The following is a 19032-nucleotide window of genomic DNA, read 5'->3' on the forward strand; positions in this document are numbered from 1 at the left end:
ACCAAGGAAAACTGGATTGGTCAAGGGGGTCAACCATGCCCTCCTGAGGAATTACCTCTCAAGCTGCAATCTGAAAAATTAGCTGGATATGTAGTGACGGGTGAGAAGAGAGTTCTGGGCCGGAGAAACAGTAGGTACAGAGGTTGTCTCAGAGTGGGGAGGCTGGCAGTACCACCACCTGAACGCAGGCTAGAGAGAGCGGGGAGAGGTACACAGGGAGGACCCCGTGGGACCTGGGTGCCGCGTTTATCCAACTCCTTGTCCCTACTCCAGACCGCCCACAGAGCAGCCTCTCAGTGAGGAATGCAGGCTCCCACAGAGCAGGAGTTCCTTCACTGGCCTTTCCAACATTTTCCTGTCGAGTAGCAACTCTGTGCCGAAATGTAAGGGTAAGAAGAGAAATAATTTCCGTTCCCATCCCTCATGAGATCACAGTCCAGTACGACACAGAAGTAGACACATGACCCTACATTTCGGTAGGGTCTGGGGTATTATCAAATTATGTGTAACTGCCGTGGTGTAGAGTTGGCTTGCGGGTGTGAGTCGTGGAGAGGGGAAGTAGTTGTAAGAGGAGGAAAGATGTGGGTCACTGCAGTTGGCATGAGGAGGCTTGGCACCGTTCCTGGCCCATCGTGAGCACCAGGCCCGGCCAGGTCCCCCCTTCTCTCTCCTCTCCCAGCCCCCAGCCCTTCAGCCTGCAGTGCCACTGTGTAGATCTTTCGGGGAGCGTTGTTTCTCCTCGTGGTCATGCAGTACCAGGCTGCTAAACCTGCCTGCGGGGTGAGTTACGAGCTGGTCTCCGGAGCCCCAGCCTCTGTTGCCCGCAGAATGAATTGTGGGGCCCCAGGCTGCCGGCCTTTTTATTTATTTATTTGTTTGCTTTAGCATATTTTAATCTGATCATTAAATTGCAATCTGCCACCCATCCCCAACCCCGACCGTCTTCAGATGGAACAGATTTTTCATAGGTAATGATACCTATAAACTTCCGGGATGGCAGCCACCGGAGCAAAGTGGGGTGGGGGGGGTGGCAGAAATGCATCGGCCCTGGCTTGGCCTTGGTCGTGCTGCTGCCGCCCTGGGCTCGGCCTGACCTATCCTGGGGCAGCTAGAGGGGCCGTGTTCTCCTGGGCAGCATCGGGGGCCCTCCCCAGCTGAAGAGTCATGTGCTGAGAAGTGAGGTGAGCCTCCACACCTCGTCCTTGCATGCATAAGCTCATCCCTGCTCCATACTGTGCCAGGCAGTAAAGGTGTCACCTAACCCGCCTTTATGGGGAGCGTGGGGAGGGATCCGCACTGATAAATCAAAGGCACACCGGAGGCCAGATGGTGCCAGGGAGCACGTGTTCCCGAGGTCACCTGTCTGATCTAGTGCCGCTCTACCTGGAGGGACTGCCATCTGACAGCAGGGCCGTGACCCTGGAGAGGGTGACAGTCATCATGGTTATAACACTGGCACCGCCAATTTGTCTAGCATTTTATATGCGGTGCTGACACATTTGTCTGGGGCCTCACAACAGTCCCATGAGGGCGACGGGGCGGGTGTCACGAGACCCACCTTAAAACGGAGATGCGGGGGCTGTGGAGTGAGTTGCCAGGGTAGCCCTGGCTCATAGGAGGCACCCTTCCAGTATTTACTGAGTGACTGAACAGCTTCCTGCTGCCCCGAAGCTGCGTCAGAGGCACGTCTCCAGTTGCTTCCAGAACCATGTCCAGAAAAGGGGTCAGGACTAGATCCTAGGAGCCTGCAGTTCCCACCTGAATCGGCTGGGCAGGAAGTCACCACCAACCCCCACCCACAACTGATTCTCATGCCCGCCGGAGTGCTCAGCCCTGGGAAAGGCAGTGCGAGGCGCCAGGCAGAGCAGGCAGGACGTGCTATGTCTCCGCCTTACCGTGGGTGCTGGACCGGGCACAGTGCTAAGGGCTCTGCACGTGTTCCCTTCCTCGGTTCGCTCAACAAGCAGGGGCAGGTGCTGTCCCCATGTCCACGTGACCAAGTGACCACACTGAAGCTCAGAGATGTTGAGCGACTTTCCCGAGGGTCTCAGACGGCGAAGTGAAGATGCCAGGCTGAACTCTGGCAGCATCGAGCCATCAACCGCGCGGCCGCACCACCTCTCTCTTTTTCTTCTATAACATAAAGTCTTGAAACCGCTGTCCTTGTCACTCATCCTGTCCCCCTTCCGGAGTTCAGGCGGGATGAAAGAGGCAGTCCTGGGTGGGTGTGAGACTGGGAGCTCAGGAGGGGAGGGAGGGAGAAGAGAGCAGACGTCTTTGCTTCACTGACAACTTGGACCTTTTAAACAGACTATGAAGCATGGCAGGTCCCAGGGCTTTCTGGAACTTCACGAAGTGCCCTCAAGGCACAAAACTTCCTCAATTTTTCAGGAGAAAGAGGAGTCCAATCTGGAGACAAAACTCAGGACTTCAAGCTTCTAGTCCAAATACCAGCCACCAGATTATGCCCCTTAAAAACCCATATTTTTTCATCAAGATTTTAAAATGTATAAATACTGGACAGATATTTCTGTTCTTTCTCCCATAACTGGCTCGACAACTGGTTTGAGATGAAATTACATCTCAGCGAAGAAGGTGAATTTGTAGAACCCAGGATAAAGTGGGTCGTCTAATCACATTCCTGCTTGTGTCTCCTGCCTCCTGGTGGGCAACCCTGGGGAAGAGGCTGTTGTTCCAGATCCTTCTATCATATAGCCTGTTATCCATGATTTCTCCATATCATCCAGCCACGGAGTCTCAGCACAGGAAGGATCATCAGATGCCAGAACATTCTGTGACAATGCAGGGCAGCATCAGAGAAGCTGTGGCCCAAAGCTTTTGTGCCAGGAAGTCACCCTCGAGTCACCTTCCCTACTGACCATCTTACCTAGATGATGAGCTATCTAGAGATCGAACCGCGAGCCTGACCTGACAGTCATAGATCTTCCCTTACTCTAACCAGAACCATGCACACGAACCCTCGCCTGGCTCCAGTCGTGACCCTCAGAATAACTTTAACCGTAACCTGGATGCTAACTCAGTCGGCGGCTGGTAGATCATGTGTTGAGTAGTTTAGTATCTGTGCCCTTAAAGTTCACAAATTAAGCAGATGACTCTGCTTTGAAGAATTGTTCCAAGGCCACAGTTTTAAGAAAGTAATCTAATTTGAAAATAAACAGGGGCACCTGGTGGCTCAGTTGGTGAAGTGTCTGCCTTTGGCTCAGGTCATGACCCCAGGGTCCTGGGATCGAGCCCCACCTCAGGCTCCCTGCTCAGCGGGGAGCCTGCTTCTCCCTCTGCCTGCTGCTCCCCCTGCTTGTGCTCTCTCTCTCTCTCTGACAAACAAATAAAATCTTAAAAAAAAAAAAAAAGAAAGAAAAGAAATAAACTGCACGACACCTAAGATTCAAAAGGGGCCTTGGAAATGCCATGGCCTGTTCCTCCTCTTTTCAACCCAGACACAACCCCATACCATCCAGTTTGCGGGATCTGGCCTCCGAAATAGTGGCTGCCGATGGTTTTCAACAAGAGAGAAACTCTTATTGAACACTGAGAACTGAGAACTCCTCTAGGGGGACTGCATTAAAGAGAAGGAGAAGAGCCTTCAGGGAACAGTGGAGATCTGGAAATTTGGGAGACCATGTGGCACAGAGAGCCCTCTGTTTAAAACCTTTGTCCTGCTGCGTAGGAGCTGGGAGATCTTGAGCAAGTTATCCAACCTCTCCGAGCCTCCTGACCCTTTTGCTTCATTGTAAAGCAGGGATCTCAGGGTCTCCAGGATCAAGGAGCCCCTATAGTCAAAGGGCAGAGCACGCACATGACACACAGCAGGTGCTCCCTCCACCCCACTGCCCTTGCGTCTTCGTGGCGCACGACATCTGACGTCACACCCAGGCCAGGCTATGAAATTGGTCTACACGGATTCTACCTCGGAGACCATGCAGAAAAAAAATGCCCTGTTGGGGACAAAGTGGGCCAGCGGTGGCCCCAAAGCAGGCTTACCAAATGGGTGACATGGAGCATCCCATCTTGAATGTGGCCTGAAAGCTGTCCCCTCTCCCTGTCCCACCTCACCTTGCCCATTAGCTCTGAGCATTCAGGCAGCATTTTGCAGAAAGAATAATAAGCGAACCCAGGATCAGCCAGGTACCTGGAGGGAAGGAAAGGGGGGAGGAGCCACGCTCGGTTTCAGTCACTGCTCACCAACTGCTCGTATCCCCGGTGGAGTTCTTGTCAATGATTATTCAATCTCAGGCCTGACCTTTCTATTCTAAATAACACTGCAATATCAGCGCGGCCCAGCCTGCAGCTTTTGCAAGAAATTCACTGTATCTGGCTCTCACAGGAGACCCCAGAAATCCCCTCAGTAACTAAGCCCAGGCTGGTTTACAGAAAAAAAAAAACCCGCATTAGCTTCTTCTCGAACACTCCTCCTAATGCCCGTCTAAATATCACAGAGCCCCCAGCTGTTTAATTCTAATAAGTACTCATCTATTCTCAAAACAGACAAATGTTAGGTCTCAGGTGGGCCCCCAGCATTTATGCGGGAGGAGGAGAATCTGGAGAAAGAAAGGAGAGAGGAAGCTTGAAGCTAGCTTCAGATCGCCAAGCCTGTCCCACAGACGCTTAAGAAGGGGGCTGAAGGTGTCCTGGTTTCCAGTTCAGCCAGAACCAGAGGGGACTCATGAGGGAGGCCATGTTCACAGCTGGTGAACAGTCTGCACTGAGGGGTCCTTCATTCCCTTGGTGGAGCCTTGGGTTCCAGAAGGGCTTTGAAGCCATGAGACCAAGCTGATCTGCGTCCCGGGGTGGAAGGCTGGGAGGGCCAGCGTGAGCTCCATGGCTAAGGGCTCAGGCTTTTCCTGGGGAATATTCCTGCTCTGAGCTGGTGCTTGGACCTGAGTCCCAGAGATTACCCCGCAGGCAGGAACCCCACCTGGGGTGTAAGAAAGTGGAGAGAGAGAGAAAGGCCTTGTGCTTTGAAACCTAACTGATTTGCAAACAACATGGGCCAGGGGTGGGTGGAGTTGAAGGAAGAAGCCTAACACATTTTGACTTGGAAAATGTTTGGAAATGGCTGGAATTGGGTCACAGAATAGGAATTCTGTCCTGGGTTTCTTTGGCCCTTAATGAATCCACAGTGCCTGGGAGTCAATGAGAGGCGCTGTGGAGGGTCTGGGCTCACATCAGAGGCCCTGGGAGTCTATGGGCCTGGAATGTCTCCCCCAGGGAATGCTCGGTTGGGAGCAGGTGTGGATCATGACTCAGATGCTTGAGTCCTTCTAAGAGCCGATTTTGACCTTGAGACTCAGAGGGGAAGGCACTGCGCAACGCGGGCAGCTCCTGATTATAACCATTCTGACTCTGCCTTCCACTCCCTCACCCAGGACCTTAGTTCTAGTGCAGTCAGGGGATCCTTGTTCAAAGATGAGAAGGGTTCTCCTGGCGACCGGCAAACAGGCATCTGACTGTTTGAATGTTGGTTTTCTCTTTTTTATAAAGATTTTATTTATTAATTTGAGAGAGAGAGCACAAGCAGGGGCAGAGTCAGAGGGACAAGCAGACTCCTCGCTGAGCAGGGAGCCCGAGGCAGGGCTCGATCCCAGGACCCTGGGATCATGACCTGAGCTGAAGGCAGAGGCTTCACCGACTGAGCCACCCAGGTGCCCCTCAACATCGGTTTTCCTCTCCAGCATGAATTAATAATGAGCTTCTATTTTAACAAAACCCAAATACCAGCCAGCGATACCGTCTGCCCGACAGCCCCAGACATTCTGCACCTTCGTGGAGAGTTAGTGAGATGCTATATGACAGCTGGCAGGGTGGTCCACTGAAAAACTGGGAGGCCACAATTCTAAATCCATTGTTAAAACCCCATGAGATCCATCTGCCTCCTTCTGTCCTGCATCTCAGGAAGCCTGGACAACTCCTACCAGCAGGGGAAGGAAGGCAGGCTAACTTCCCCAGTTTGGCTCTCTGTGGCTCTGGCAGGTTTCTCAGAAAAACTCGAGAACTAGAATATGGCTACTATCCAGCCCCTGGCTTTCATGTCCCTGAGAGTCAGTTGAAACTCCTGAGTTTTTGCTTCTGTCCCGGTCAGTACTGCCATCACTTATTTTATGAGAATTCATTAAACACCTTCCACGTACCAGGCCTTGTGTTAAGGCCTGGGGATTGATAATGAACAAAGCAGACTGAAACCCTCCACCTTGTGAGAACACACATTATAATAAAGGAGAGAGGCCTAAACAAAATAAATAAGTAACATATTGAGAATGATAGCAGTCAGTGCTAAAAGGAAAAGCTAGCAGAGGTGGAAGACAGTGAATGTTTGTCTGGGGCAGGCAGGAGAGAAACATGTGATGTTTGCTGGGATGGCCAGTGACGTATGAACAAGAAGATGACATGTGAACAAGTCTGAGAAAAGGTGAGGCAGCAAGCCATGTGGGCGCATGGGGCACAAGTAGGCAGCAACGGCATGTTCAAAGGTCCTGAGGCAGAAGTATGCCTGGCACTTTGAGGAACAGTACAGAGGCCAGCATGCCTGGAGCAGAGGGATAAGAGAACAGCGGTGGGTGGAGGAAGTAAGGGGCCCCAGAGCCCATTGCCAGGACCATCGCTTCTATTTGGGCAGACATGAAGAAGCTCTGGAGGGTTTAGTTAGAGGAGCATTTATCTGGAGCTCAGGTGATCTGGGTCCGAGTCTCAGTTTTGCCCCTAACAAGCTCCATTACCAAATAATTTAAATAATTCTCACCTGAAAATTCCATCAACCTTTGTTTCATCACCTGTAAAATGAGGAGGTTATACTTTTGAATTCTACCATTTTTCCAGCTCTAACATTCTGTGATTCTAATTAAACAAATTTAAAAGTAAATCAGGGGAACTCTTTGCTAGGATTGCAAGGGCCCATCTCCACGGCCTCCCTTGGCCAGGGTTCCTCTGGAAGGTCACAATGAGAGACTGGGAGGGTGTTGCTCCTATCTCCTATTTAGTTCAGGTGCAGGGACTGATCAGAGGTATGGAAGATCCATCTACCTCTCTGTGGGCGTCTTAAATCCCACCTCCAACCTCCTTTCCCAAATGCTTATCAGCCAGATCAAGTGTTGATTATCTTCAACACTCTAGTTTTATAATCATTATTATCATTATTCCATCCGATTTAATTGAGCCCCTCTGACATACTCTGCCCTAGGAAAAGCTCAATGGAAGACAAAGAAGGACATGGGCCAGGTTCTCCCTCCCTGGAGAGCTGATGATCTTGTCAGGCAAGAAGTTGTCTAGTCTAAAACAAGACAAAATGCACTCAGAGGATCCAGCTAAATGGCAGTACAAAATGGTAAACAGTAGGTGCCTAATAAGAGGAACACAGAGTGGGAGCCACAGGGGTTCAGAGAACAGAGTGCTCTCAGCAGGCAGAGGGCCTGGGGAGCCCTCTGAAGGAGGCAGGATGACAGCCAGGCCTTCAAAGCCAGGTACAATTTTGACGGGTGGATATTACTGCCTCCAATTTATTGGCCCAATAAAGCATTACGTTGTGGGTAAATAAGGTAAAGCAGGTTGGCAGTTTAATGTGTGCTCACAGGCACCGACGGTGGGTGATTTGGGTTTTCATGAACTGATCAAGAACGTATTCCTACAGGTTTCACGGCATCTCATTTTAGGACATCCTAGAGGGCCTGCCTCATCATAGATGGGATGGATCTTGGCAGGAAGGTCAGGTTTGGAGATAAGAGATTCCCAGAGCCTCGCTGGGGCTCTCAGGCTGTTTTGCCATATCCATCCCCCAGTGTCCCTGGTGAGTCTGTGAGCGTGACTTCCACTCATAGAGTGACGAAGGAGGCCGGTGGGCCTTTTGCTACGGCCTGTCCTACAATCCCCGAATCTCAGAGTCGGAAGGATGCTCCTCTCAGGCTGTATAAACCACCCTCTCCTTGCTGCTCTCCTGGATACCGTCCCCGAGGACAGCACAGATGAGGGAATTTTTATACTTGTCTGTTGAAAAGAACACACCAGACTTGAAGCTCTCCTTTACAAGGACACTTCCGCACCTCCGTGTCCTCCGAGCCTAGCCTAGGAGCATACAGTCGATGCTCCATAAATATTGAAAGCAGTGATACACCAGCTCAGTTCATCTTAATATTTTGGGGAGTTTCAGATTCCATAAAGAATCTGAGCAAGGCCATGAAGCTTCTCCCTACAGAAAATGCCCAATAGCACATACTTACAGGATTGTGCAAATGATTCTGGGGCACAGCTGTGGGAGGAGCTCTGCTCTAGGGACATCCTTCAGGGATGATCCTGCTGTCTCAGCTGGGACACTCCTGGAGATGGGACTTCACTCCCTTCCCACGTGGGGACAGTGTTAATGGTCGGAGGTATTATAGATTGCATAGCTTCCTTCCTTTCTGGAATTCCACCCTTGTCCTAGCCCCCAGCTAAGCAACTTCAAGCAGGGAGGGAGCTGGGAATCAGTATCCCAAGGGCCCTAATTCATCATCCTGCATGTAACCGCTTTGCTGTTTGTGGACCCTTGTCCTGAGCCTCCCTGGTCTTCCTTTGCCTCTGCTGCTCTTTGCTCTGATGGAGTTTATGTTCCCTCACTATTCTGATTCTGTCTTTGGAAAACCCCAATGAACACCCAGAGAGGGGCCGGGGGTACTCGGCATTAAAACAATGGGCTTGCCTTTAAGCTGCTGAAGACTGCATTTGCCTTTTGGCCGCGGCCTCACGCCATTGACCCAGTAAGGAGCTCTGTGTCAGGTCATGCCCCCAGGTGTTGCCCAGGTGTGCTGTTGATAAGCCCTGTCTCCCCACTGGCCCTGAGGGCAGCTCCCCGGCCACATCTAACTGCCGTACTTTTACATTTATCCTCGTTAAAGGCCATCCTATTAGATTTGGTCCTTGAGTCCAGCCTGGTGAGACCTTTCTGGATTCTGATTTTGTCATCCAACATATGAGCTCATTACTCATGGACGATGTGTTGACTGTGCGACAAAGAGCTGCCATCTTGGAGTATTTCTCCAACAGACCTTGTGGTCCACACAGATGTTATTTGCCCATATGTGGTAGAATCAGGATTCGAACCCCGCTCTGTCTGACTCCAGAGGCCATGCACGTCCCCGCTCTGCTGTGATGCCTTCATTCAGCTCAGTAATATTTGGAGCAGGCCAGGCCAGGCCCCTGCCTCACAGCAAACACAAGAGCTCTTCAGGCTAGGGTTTGCTTCGTTCGTCGTGATTCCTTCCCCTCTACTGGCACGCGACTTCCCACAGTGCCCACCTGATCCTGAGGACGGCAGGAGGGATTGTGTTCGTTGTTTCAGAGAAACACAGTTATGGTGATTCAGTGCAGTTCCTTGAGCCTCCTTCCCAAATGGTAAATGACAGAACATGGTGCGGTTTGGAGTGGGTAGATTTATGCTGGCCTCCGCAAGTCCCAGATCCCTTTCCGACATGCTCTGAAGCAGCCGTTGAAGGACTGAGTCTAGAGTCTTGCCCAGAATATTGCTGAGCCTCCTTAGTTGGTAGTCAGGCTGAGAACCCAGCAAAGGAAACCCAGGGATGTCCCTTCTGATACTCTAACACCCCACATGCCCGTCCTACGTACTTGTAGGCCCATCCTCCATGGATTTGCTCAAGGCCTTATTGAACAGACTTTAAAATCTTCAGTGTGACCTCTTAAATTATAAACTCCAATTTACATATGTGACTCTCAGAGCTAATGGCCAATGACAACCTTCTGTATAGGCCTTCTGATGACAGCTTTTTTTTTTTTTTTAAGATTTATTTATTTATTTATTTATTTGACAGAGAGAGACACAGCGAGAGAGGGAATACACGCAGGGGAAGTGGGACAGGGAGAAGCAGGCTCTCCAGTGAGCAGGGAGCCAGATGCGGGGCTCGATCCCAGGACTCTTAGATTATGACCTGAGCCAAAGGCAGACACTTAACGACTGAGCCACCCAGGCGCCCCTGAGGAAACCTTTTTAATTTAATTACAGAAATAAATAACTTTTTGTTAACGTTTAATTTCAAAAATTCCGATTAAGTTTCTTTTTTTTTTTTAAGATTTTATTTGAGAGAGAGAAAACGAGTGGTGGAGGAGGAGCAGAGGGAGAGGGAGAAGCAGACTCCCCAATGAGCATGCAGCCTGACATGGGACTTGATCCCAGGACCCCGAGATCACAACCTGAGCCAAAGGCAGACACCCAACCAAGTGAGCCACCCAACCAACTGAGCCACCCAGAAGTGCCAAACCCTAATTATGTTTCTTGATAGTTTGCTTTGTAGCAGACATCTGATTTGAGACCACTGAGAAAAAAGGCACAGACCAGACTTTCTTTAAAGCATGTTTAGAAACAAAAGATAGGGACAGAAAGGAGAGGGACCGCATCTTCTGTTCTGATTCTTGGCTTGCAAACAAAACCACTGCGGATGATAAGTCCAAGCAGCTGGTAAGGGTTGGGGGGGGGAGAGCTGCATCCCCCAGAATTCTGAGGTATGCACTGTCTAAGGAACTTTTCTCTCTGGAGGCTCACCTGAGTTCTTCTTACCCCTATTGAGTGTAGTTTGACAGAAGACTCAGGTATTAGGCCCTCTTGGAATATAGTCCTCTCTTCCCCCATCTATCAGCGAGACAGCTCTACCCATTTTCTCTCTGCTGTGAAATCCCTGTCTTGACTGATTTTTTTATGTATGTATATGTATTAGATCACTTATATTATATCTTAAAATACATGTGCATTATTGTGTATTACATGTTAAATGTATTATTTTACACATACACACAACTTCTTACTGTATAATTTTCACATATATCAATCCATACTCATAATCATCTTTCTATGAACATTTTGACAAAGGTAGGATCATTACAGATTGCTGTCAGTAGGAAAATGGGGGGCCAGAGCAGTGAGCTTTTTCCTCAAAACCCTCTTTCACCACAAAACTCCCTTACATAAAGGCTAAACACTCAGAATTTATACTAAATCCCATTCCATATAGATTCACAGGCATCACAGAATGGAAGGAATAGAAAGACCTTTGAGGGAATTCAAACCACCCACTCCAATATATTGGTGAAAAGAAATCTCAGTCCAGACACACTGGCCTAAAACGGCATGGCGTCTTGTCCGAGTTTATGCCGGCTGGGTTCTCTGGGAAGCAGATGCTGAGGTGAAGTTAGGACGGCAAAGTGTTTATCAGAGGATTACCTCTGCGAAGGAAAAAGCGGAAGGACTCATGATTGGGCAGAGAAGAAGCAAATAACGATGCAGATCCGCAAACATCTTGGCCAACCCAATGGGGAGCTCTGGAACAAAGATCACCCTATGAATGAGCCCCACGTGGGGCAGAAATGGCCAAACCGTGTAGCACGGCCATGCTCAGTCACTGTCTGTGTGGACCCGGAAGGATCTACTCTCCAGAGATGACCCCAACCCCCATCCTCAGAGCCAGGCAGCAAGCCCTTCCTTGAAGGGATATGTGAGCAAATGGCACACATCCGTGTCTGCCACGCGATACGAATTGGCTCTTGTAGGTTCCCTCTCTGTTCCAGGGATGGGACTTCGGCGACTTCATAATAATAGTAATGCTTATTTTTATTCATTGTAAAGTAGGAGTATTGCCTCAATAGATACATGACGAATGCCAAAAGGGAAAAAAACATATATATGTGTATATATGCCAGATGGCTTTTCATGAAAATATCTTAGAGCAGGCACTGGGCGAGCTCTTGGAAATGGCCTAAGGTGTCTTCAGAGTGGAGGTCAGTGAACTCAGGACAACCCCTCAAATTTCCATTAGTGAGTAGTTAGATGAAGCAATAAATAAATTATTATTAAGCACTTTGCAAATATAGTGTTATGCAAATGCTAAATAATCATAATAATATAGTAGTATGCTGATCTTGATAAACGGGTCGGTTTCCATGTCATTTAAAATGGATGGCACAGCAGTGTCTGCGAAGATGAATGAGGTCCGGGCTCCCAGAGCTCAATAATGAGCACAGGCTCTTCTGCTGGGAGGCTCAGGCCTCCTCGTGAGTGGCTGCCTTCTCCTCTGGCCTCTGTGGGACAATTAGCAGAGAAGAGGGATGCCAGCCGGCTTGGAGGAGTGGGGGGTAGGACAAGGCTCCCGAGCGGAGGCGGGGAAAGTGGACTCTGGTGAGTGCACGCAGATTTGCATTTCTGAGAAGTCAGGGCTCCTCTCCAAGAGGGATGGGGCAGGGAATTACCGTTTATTGAGTGCCTCCTGTGACCCAGACACTGTGCTCAGGGCTCTGTTTATTATCTCATTTATCCTCCAGGCCAGCACATTAAGGTAATAGAGGAGTGGAATAAAGCAGAATGCATTACTGTTTTCTGTAGAAAAGCAGAAAGACTGACCCCCGTGGTGGCGCTTCCTTTTCTGCATTCTGACCAATGGAAGGATCTGGAAGATGGGGAGAGTCCCCCAGGGAATCAGAGAAAGCTTGACCCATTGATGGGTCACAGCCCCCAAATGCTGGGGCCTCTCAGGGCACACATCTGTGGGCTCACAGAGTCACTCTCTCCTTTGAGGCTACACCCCGGGGTAACTGCTCCTCCTCGCCCCTAGCTGTGGACCTGATGCCCTGGGGGCTGCAAACCACAGGGAGCCTCCTTTGGACCTTTTCTGCACCTTCCCAATACGTGGCAGACCTTGATAAAGGGTTACTGTGAGCCAAGTAGCCACTGAGGGGCTCATGCGGAGTATCTCACAGAATTCTCACCGGGGCCTGTGACGCGGGATTTATTGCCTCCAATGTCCTCCCCTTAAGTAAGAACATGAAGATTTGGGTAAGTAACTTGCCAAAAGTCAGATGACTATTCAAGGGAGAAGAGATGAGCACCAGGCTGGTCAACGAAGTGGTGGTCATCTTGTTATACCGGGTGAACTCAGAGGTCCTGATGCTTGGGGATTTGCGTCTTTTTGGCCCATCACTGGGCTATGTTCTTAATAATGATTAATTACCTTTTGTTTCATGTGTCAGATTTTGAGGGCATAAAAGTAGCTCAAGTGTTTGCTTTTTTTTTTTTTAAGAAATAGCTTTACTGAGCATAAGCGACATAAAATAAACTGCACATAGTTGAGGTATACAATTTGGTTGGTTTTGACATACGTAAGCATCAGTGACGCCATCACTGCAATCAAGATGATGAACGTATCCTTCTCCCCCAAAAGTGTCCTTCTTTGAAACCCATCCCTCCCACCCCTCCTCACCCGATACCCTCCCCAGGCAACACTGATCTGTTTTCTGTCACTGTTGTTCCTTTGCATCTTCTAGGGTTTTGTATCAATGGAATCATGCAGTATATGCTCTTTTCTTTGGGTCTGGTTTCTTTCACTCAGCATAATTGTTTTGGATTCATCCAAGTGTTTTCTTTTCCTTTGTTTTATTTACAGAGGCATAAAGACTTTGAATAATTCGTATGTATTTAATTTAATTTTAGCTTTGGATTCAGTCCAGAGTTCAAATTCCAGCTCTGTCACTGACTGTGTGCCAAGGGGTGAGTCTCTAAACCTCTCCAAGGCTCAGTTTTCTCATCTGTGAAATGGGTATAACAAACATGCCATCGTGGTGTTCATATGAGGTTAGATGGGGCAATATAGAGAAAGTGGTTAGCACGGGATCCGTACATGGTAAGCACTTGTTTTTGTAATTCAAATATGAATGTTTAATGATAGAAACAATATTTTCATCCAAATCCCTTTGACACCTCTTAGGTTTTCAATATCAAGTAATAGGATAATAGCAGGCAAGAACTGTGCCAAGTAGAAGACAAATTGTGATGTGTAAATTAGCTCTTGTAATCCTCACAAGAAACCTGTGAGTATGTGGGTACATTGTTATTTCCAGTTAGAGATGTGGGAACTGAGAGAGGTAAGAGATGTGGTCGTTTTCTAGTCTCACAGAGAGTAGGTGGTACAATAAAAGTTTGAACTGAGGCAGTCTGGCTCAAGACTCTGTTATTTTCCATTATGATCTGGCTAACTTTTGGTCTACAGTGACATCATCCACTAACACTAAGGGTTTACGTTTTTTAAAAAAAGACTTATTTATTTTTGAGAGAGAGAGAGAGAGAGCGAGCAAGCACGAGTGGGGGGGGCAGAGGGAGAGGGAGAGAGAATCTCCAGCAGGCTCCCCACTGAGCCCAAAGCCCCACATGGGGCTCCATCTCAGGACCCTGAGATCATGACCATGACCTGAGCCAAAACCAAAAGTCTGATGCTTGACCAACTGAGCCACCCAGGCTCCCCTGAGGATTCACATTTTAGGGGAAAAAAATAACTAGATATGAAGACCATATCTGTAACTGAATAAAAATTGGGAAAATGGCTAATGGGAGAACAAAATGGTACACGCTCAGTGTGGGCAGCCCCATCACCGAGTGTGCAGTGTGGCTGCACAGTCCCAGCTGAGCAAGATGCACCCACCCCACGTTTGAGGATGGGCTGTCAGTGTAGAGCCCATTGGAATACCTGCTACAGTAGAATAGAGAAACTCAGTTACATTAAGTACAGTAAGAGATAGTCACTAAAGATCTGGAATTTGGTCTAACAGAAGGAGGGACATTTTAATTCAGTTCAGATGAACGAGTGTTTCTTATTTGTCTGATAGGCACAGAAACTCTGCTTTTGAGATATTCCTGGCTGGAGTAGGTGATAGAGAATGAAAGATATAAATAAATTCATTTAAGTGTTAAGAAAGGCCTGGATTCCATATTTAGAAGGAAGAGTCAATGGCCTGTGTGTGTACCTGGAAGGAGGCATGAAGGAAAGATCAGGGTTCTGGCTCTGGGAACTGTGAGCCACTCACAAGGACAGAGACCTAAGATACACAGATTTTATAAAATAGGTGATGAGGGTAATTTTTGGCATCTCGCATCTGAGGTGTAATAGGAGATCCAGGTGGACACTTCCAACGAGTAGTTGTGTTTCTGGATCCTGAGCTCCAGTGTGAGGTCAAGGTTGAAGAGAAAGGTATGTGTGTCGTCAACATTTAGGATGTAGATGAAGCTGTAGGAGTGGATGAGGTCTCCCTGGGAGAGAGTGTGGAATGGAAGTAGATGGTCAACACAGTGATCATGAAAGTGAAAATAAGGTTGACCAAATACCAGTATCAGAAGGCATAGTAAAGTCACAGGAATGATAATATAACATGTAGATCTTTCCTACTGCCAACTTTTTCAAAACTTTTTTCAGCATACACTATTTATTCCCTGTGAATAGATGCTAGCTTTAATCTGTATCCCATTGAATGGCAGGGAAAAGTTCCCCAAAGTAAACATAAAGGACTGCCCTGGGTGTAGCCCTTTGCCTGCTAGTTGGGACAGAAGCACTGGAAGAACTTCGGGTGGCGGATGATGGGCAGAGGGGCAGGTGGACTAGAATAGCTACTTCATTGCATTAAATCTCATCTAGCATAAACAATGGTGTCTTTCTAAAACTTTCTTTTGTTAAGGATGGAAAAGGTTAAGAAACTGAACTGAAAAGAAGGCTTGTTTTTATAATGTTTCTTTAGCTTTGTGCTGACCTCCTCCTACCTTAAACCACTGCTTCACATCTCCTCATACCCCTATTTCTCTATCATTCGGTTGACAAACACAAGTTGAGCACCTTCTATGCATAGATTCCAAGCGAAGAGCTAGGGCCACAAAGAGGAATGGTATTTGGCCCCTGCCCTTGAGAAACAGAGAGGACACTCCATGGTGGTAGCATGCTAATGATCAAAACCATCTCATTGGTGTCGTCCTTTGTAAGTGTCAAAGAACTGTCATTTACATTAGATTATTGGCGTTCTCCAACATGTGGGCCAAGGAAGTAGGGCAGTGATGATGATTATTATGCATCAGTAGCTGAGACGCAGAGGTGGAATGACTTGGGGAAGGGCAGTCAGTGGCTGAGATCCAGATCTTTTGGCCAAGAGTTCTTTCTGCTAAGGGGAACATTTCTCCCAGCACTCTCATCCTGGGCACCTTGCCTTTGCAATTTCCTGGTTGTCTATTTTATCTCTTTCAGCTGACAAATTTGACAGGCCCTTGGGGAATACTGACTCAAGAATAACTTGCCTTTGGTCAAGTGTTAAATCCCATAGGTGTAGGACAGACTTCAGAGGAGCCACCATCGCTCTCTGCCCCTCCCAACCCCCACTGTTTGTCTGGAGAGAAGTATGCTTATCAGCTCTGTACGTACCAGGGAGCAGCTAGCAAAACCAAATTAGCTCAAACTGGCTGCCTTTCAGGTCAGCTAATTAAATTAGCTATTGTTGCATTACTGATAAGGACAGTTTGGAAAAGGAAAAAAGCCACTCATCTCAGCAGCCATAACACTAAAGCCAAGAAAATGTGTTAATGGGAACACTCTGAAATGAAACCCCTCAGACTAGCAGCAGTACCTGGGGGTCCTTGGTAGTCTGTTCTCCTGGCCATCTGCTCTGAGCTCAGGACTCCCAGCCCTCTCTGGCTCTGGTCCTCGTAGGCACTGCCGGCAGCCAGCTGCAGCCAGGGCAACCCTTTCCTTCTCCCCACTCTGTGAGCCTGTCTTCCCGGGAGTCTGGAGAGAAGTGAGGATTTTTCTGGGAGAGAACAGCTCACCCTTGTTTTCTAAAATCGAATCTCTCTATTGTATAAAAGCCAGTTGATATTTGCAAAGAGCCCTCAAGAAAAGAAAGAAAGAGAGAGAGAGACAGAAAGAAAGAGGAAGGAAGGAAGGAAGGAAGGAAGGAAGGAAGGAAGGAAGGAAGGAAGGAAGGGAGAGAGAGAGAGAGAGAGAGAGAGGGAGAGAAAGAAAGAAAGAAAGAAAGAAAGAAAGAAAGAAAGAAAGAAAGAAAGAAAGAAAGAAAGAGAAAGAGAAAGAAAGAAAGAAAGAAAGAAAGAAAGAAAGAAAGAAAGAAAGAAAGAAAGAAAAAGAAATGAGGGAGGGAGAGAAAGGAGGGAAGGAAGGAAGGAAGGAAGGAAGGAAGGAAGGAAGGAAGGAAGGAAGGAGAAAAGACAAAAGGGAGGGAGGGAGGGAGGGAAGGAGGGAAGGAGTAGGAGAGGAAGAGGGAGGAGAAAAAGTCCTAGAAGACTACACTGTTTACTTCCCAGTGTCTGCCCCTTGCTAACAGCCTCTCCACTATTCTGGGCAGTCTTGTTGAAGCTGTAATTAAACTGGCTGCTATCCTAGGTGAGATTTGCACCCACGGATCCACCCTACACCATGAGCCTCCATCCCAGGACGCCAGGTCTTGAGTAGAAGACGCAAGGTGAAAGTGCCAGGAGCTCACTTGCTTTAGCAACAGTACTTCAAGGAGACCTGCCTCCTAGACTGCCGAACCTCCCACCACCACCAGCCTCCACCCTCAGCCCCGCCCACCACGCTGCCCTGGTTCTGTCTTCTGCCAGGACTGATTATCTAGACTTCCTAAATTTCTCTGAGCCAATTGATATCTTTCCGATTCATTCCTTTTCTGCTTCAAATAACCAGGATTGTTTTATGCAATCCAAATGATTTAAGATTGTTTAGTCCAACCCCCCTTCTCTGACAGCTGAGGCCAAGGACCAGAGAGATTGAGTGATTTTCTCAAAATCATATGGATGATAATTGGCAGAACCAAGGCTAGAGCCCAGGCTTCCAAAGCTGTGAACTCATGCTGCCTGAATACAGGGCTCCCTGTGCACCCCGTCAGAAAGTGAGGGCAACTCCAGGGATCCCACCTGTGTGTCCCCCAGGAGAGCCTGGGAAGTTCTCATCACCTTCCCTCCTTTTCATAACTCCCCTCTCTTCTTCTTCTTCTTTTTTCTTTTTGGGGGGTATACTAAAAAAAAAACTAATTGGAATTCACATTCGATGCAATTAAGCATTTTAAAGTATACAATTCAGGGTTATTGAGAGGACTCACAATGTTGTACAACAAGCAGCTCTCCTGAATTTCAAAACATTTTCATCATCCCACAAAGACACCCCATACTCACTAACCAATCACTCCCGTACCTCCCGTCCCCCTCACCTGCTAACCTCTAATCTGCTTTCTGTCTCCATGGATTTGCCTATCATGGATATAGAAAATTAAAGGTGTGCTTTTGTGTTTGGCTTCTTTCACTCAGCAAAATGCTGAGGTCCATCTGCGTGATAGCACGTATCCATGCTTTGTTCCTTTCCATGGCTGAACCATATTCCGGTGCATGGCTATACCACATTATGTTTATCCATTCACCTGCTGATGGGAATTTGAGTTACTTCCACCTTTTGGCTTTTATGATAATATTGCTGTAAACATTCACGTGCAGGTAAGTTTCCGTGTCCATACATGTTTTCATTTCTCTTGGGCATATACCTAGGAATGGAACTGCTGGATCCTATGATAACGCTCATGCTTAACTTTTGGAAGTGCTGCCAAACTGTTTTCACAGCATATTCCTACCGCTGATCTTTGCCTGACTGTGCCTTGCTTCCGCCTTGCCCTGCCTCTCCCTGTGCCCGGTTCAGGGGCTTGATTTGGTCGGTGTTATAATGGAGGAAATGTTTATGAACTTTAAAGAAGCCACTAAAGAAAGAATGATCTCTTTGGAGAAAAATAAGCATCAATGTTGATGTGTCAACTTTATAAAATGGGCGTGAAGTCTTAGAGGGAAAGGTGATGCAGGACTTCATCCTACAGGGAGGTGAACTTGGAGCTCTCAGGATAACAGAAAGGAAGGAAGAAGAGAGACAAGAAGGGAGCCTAGAAAGGAGCAGAAAGCAAGAGTCCTGCGTACTGGGTGATGTGATTCCTCCCAACCTTGGCTGCCCAGAATTCTCCTGAAAAAGATACTATACTTTCAAATACTGGGAATAGATACTTTTCATCCTGATGGTGGCTGCTGACTGAAGAAGGGGTTAAATTTTACATTGGCCTTGAAGTGGTGTAAGACAAAATTTCAGGAGTCTCTAAGAGGCTGAGAGGCACAGACCACAGCAAATAGCCCTCTTCTTTGCCACACCTCCCTGTGCCTATCTTGAATTAGCAGAAATCTGGGGGAGGACATCA

The sequence above is a fragment of the Ursus americanus genome, chromosome 2 (genome assembly GCF_024610735.1).
Source record: "Ursus americanus isolate L20-20 chromosome 2, mUrsAme1.1.p, whole genome shotgun sequence".
In the NCBI taxonomy this organism is placed as follows: domain Eukaryota; kingdom Metazoa; phylum Chordata; class Mammalia; order Carnivora; family Ursidae; genus Ursus; species Ursus americanus.